The 3,634-nt window shown below is 42.7% G+C and overlaps 1 protein-coding gene across 4 annotated transcripts in view; it reads left to right on the forward strand.

Annotated features, from left to right (window-relative positions):
* Positions 1–3,634, forward strand: part of Ppp1r13b (protein phosphatase 1 regulatory subunit 13B) — a 104,641-nt gene that overhangs the window by 63,515 nt on the left and 37,492 nt on the right. The gene's annotated exons all lie outside the window — the stretch shown is intronic.

A 3,634-nucleotide genomic window follows, 5' to 3' on the forward strand; every position in this document is an offset into this window, starting at 1 on the left:
GATTTTTTGGCGGAACCGGGGATTGAACTCAGGCCCTTGTGCTTGCCAGGGAAGCGCTTATTTTACTGGGTCATCTCCCTAGCTCAGTAGAATGGTGGAGAGAGGCACAACGGACCCTGCCCTGCACAGGGCAAGGTTGGCACCACCAGTGCGGTGGACTCAGTGCAACAAGAGGTGCACCTCACCTTGCGGGCCCTGCCCAGCACCTCCGACCTCAGGCCCAGAGGCAGCCAGACACACGTAGGTGAGAGGTAGTTCTCACAGCTGTCATGGTCATGAAAAGCAAGGAGTAAAAAAGATACTGTAGACCTGACAATGGCTGGGAGGTATGCCAGAGTGCTGTGCACCTGGAGGAGACAAAGGATATTATTGAAAATTGACTGAAATTCACAGAAACTTTGAGATTTAATTAAAGGTGACCCGTCAGTGTAAATTGTTTAATTTTGGTAAAAATACTGTTTCTGGCCAGGTATGATGGTGCACCCCTCTAATCCCAGCACGTGGAAGGCTGAGGCAGGAGGTTCTCTTTGAGTTCAAGGCCAATTTGAGCTACTTAGTGAGTTCAAGGCCAGCCCGAAATACATAGTGAGACCCTGACCTCAAGAATAAACAAATATGTAGATATTATTGTTAAGAGAAAGTAGGTGAAGATTATACAGGAACTTTCTATGTTGTCTGGGCAACCTTTCTATCAACCTGAAACGATTTCAGAATAATTTTTTAGAAGATTATGCATGTGAAACGCAAAATCTACAAAGTTCAGAAAAATAAATTACTATGTAACAGACCTTTGTAGTAAGATTTCAAAACTTCATTAAGGAACACAAGAAGCTCCAGTGGCCCAATCGATCATGCGCGATAGTTATGTTAAAGAACATAAGGTGAAATAAATAGGAAAAAATGGAAGTGGAAATAGTAGAAGCAAGGGCGGGCCAAATAGCTCGGCGGATTAAAGTGCCTGCAAGCAGGCTCCCAGGCTGGGCTTGACCAACCGCTGTGGCAATTAAGACTGGGCATGGTGGTGTGCTCCTGTAATCCTAGCATTTGGGAGGCCGTAAATAGGAGAATCACTACATGTAGTGAGACCTTGAACATCCTGCAGACCTTTCCCTAAAAAACAGAAAAAAGAAAAAGAAAAAAGTAGAAGTGAACATTGTTCATGGCATGGAAAACTCAGAATCAAAAAGGTAGCAGGTCTCTGTCTGTTTACTCAGAAGCAAATATGGCTTTGGTCAAAATTACACCTAAAAAAAGATCAAGACAAAGTATTTCTTTTTTTTAATTTTTTTAATTATTTTTATTGAGAAATAAATATGAATGAGACAGTTTCACAGCTGATTAATAGGACAGTTCTGATAATCAATACATTGTAAGACAAAGTATTTCTAAAATACATGCAGGGGTTCAATCCCTGGTACCACATGCCGTGCTGGCCCTGCCCCCTGGGCATGCTGCGCCAGTGGCCAAGTCCAGGCGTGGTGACACACGCCTGTAATCCCAGTACTAGGAAGGCTGAAAACAGGAAAGTCATTACAAGTCTGAGCTGCATAGTGAGACCAAATATATAAATTTAAACACATAAATAATATAAAAATTCATAAAATACATAAATTACATAAGTAAAAATACATAAGTTAAAAATAAAATACATACAGAGAGAGCAAAGGGCTAAGAAATGCTAAGACACTTTGGAAACTTGGCCTTCTGAGGTAGAGTGACCGCCACATAGAAAGACTTCCTGTACAGCAATATTTAGGACTGTGACTGTCAGTATAGGGGCTCGCTGGTAGCCAACGGAATAAAGGACAGCTCAGAAAAAACCCTGAGCACAAATGGCACCCTGGTTGTATCAGAGGTGGCAGTTATGTGTCTGGAGAAAGGGTAAAATGTTCAACAGATGGTGCTGGGTAATTGATTGTTCAAGTAGGAACAAATAAAATCAGATCCTTATTCATTTTTTTTTAATTTTTTTTATTTATTTGTGTGTGTGTGTGTGTGTGGCCAGCTCAGCCCACCAGGGGGCGGGGCCAGCTGGCATGTGGAACGGCTGTCCCTGGGCCTTGCTAAGCTTGTTCCAAGTAAGCGCTCTAGACCACTGAGCCATCTCACAAGCCCCAGATCCTTATTCATATACAGAAATAAATCCCTAACGTAAATGAACAGCAAAAGCTTAAAATTTGTAGAAAAAAATAAGACAGTACTGTGTTTTACCTTGGAGTATAGAAGTGTTTATTGCACAAAAATTCAAATTAGCAAATTTGTAGATTCAGTTCCAGCTGGGGCGGGGGCTGAAGCAAGATGACTGCTTGTGCCCGGGAGTTTAAGGCCGCCCCAGGATGCACAATGAGACGCCGTCTCAGAAAACAAACCAAAATAAAATTGGAAAAAGTTGATAAGTGCCTACATTTAAATTTTTAAACTGTTACACAAAAAAGAAACTATACCAAGAAACTTAAAAAGCAAGTTTGTGGCCAATGTATATAACTGATGAAGGGTTACTGTCTGGAATGTGAAGACTTCAAGCAACTAGGAATGACAAATAATGCAGATTCTTATAAACCGACTCATAGAACTGGGCGCAGCCCCATACGAGGAAACCGAGTGCATCATAAGCATAAAGGAGCTGACGTCCCAACAGCAGGGCCCGTGTTCTTCTCAAATGACTGGTAAAGAAACACGTGGCCCTTGGCTGCCAGCCCGGCACGCCCCGAGCACTGGCCGTAACCCAGGGCCACCTGAAGGCCCAGGCTCCTCCCCACAGCCTCTGAAACCTCTCTCCTGTCCACAGGATCTCATGTCCATAGGAGACATTGGCCCAGGATTTCTGAATTAACCCCATGCAGGAAGGCTGTTGTAATGTTCATTCCTGTATCTGAGGCCATCTGGAAGCACTCATGGCCGGCATTCAGGTCATAACTCAAGACTTTGGTTTTAAATTATAGCTAAAATTCTGGCCATAACCCAAGTTGTTGGGATGCCAGGCCAATTATAACTCTAGGGTCCACTGTACTCTGTTAGTGAGCTTAGTTGTAATAATACTTGAACTTGCGGAATCTTTCACTAAAATTTTTCATTTAATTCTTATTAACTTGGTAAATTTTGGTCTAAGTCTGGGCAAACATTTACAGCAGTGTTTTTTGAGCTTCGCGCAGGAAGTGTCATGATCAGCCTTTCAAACTTAATGGCCTTGGCCAGCCAGATAGCTTAGTGGACTAAAGCGCTTGCCTAGGCAGAACACACCTCAAGGTGAGCCAGCTCCGCCTCTGGGATGCGCTGAGACTGGTCATGGTGGCACACGCCTGTAATCCCAGCGCTTGGGAGGCTGAAAACAGGAGTATCACTATGAGTCTGATCTGTGTAGTGAGACCCTGCAGATCCTGTACTAAATACATTAAAAAAAACCCATAATGGCCTCATGTAATATTCTAGAAACTAACATGCTATGGCCAGTTTGTTTCCTTTCTTTGCAGAATGGAAACATTACTTTCTGATATGCTAATATGGTAGAGGGCATGTTTTCACTGTTTCCTAATACATGTTGTAAATGTTTTTATGCGTACTTTTTGTGTTTGTGTGTTGCCTAGGTATTGCCCATTCCTGTTGCTGCTTTTATTTGTTGAAGTTAAGATTCAGT

This window comes from Octodon degus, unplaced genomic scaffold (genome assembly GCF_000260255.1).
Source record: "Octodon degus isolate 3935 unplaced genomic scaffold, OctDeg1.0 scaffold00226, whole genome shotgun sequence".
NCBI lineage: Eukaryota > Metazoa > Chordata > Mammalia > Rodentia > Octodontidae > Octodon > Octodon degus.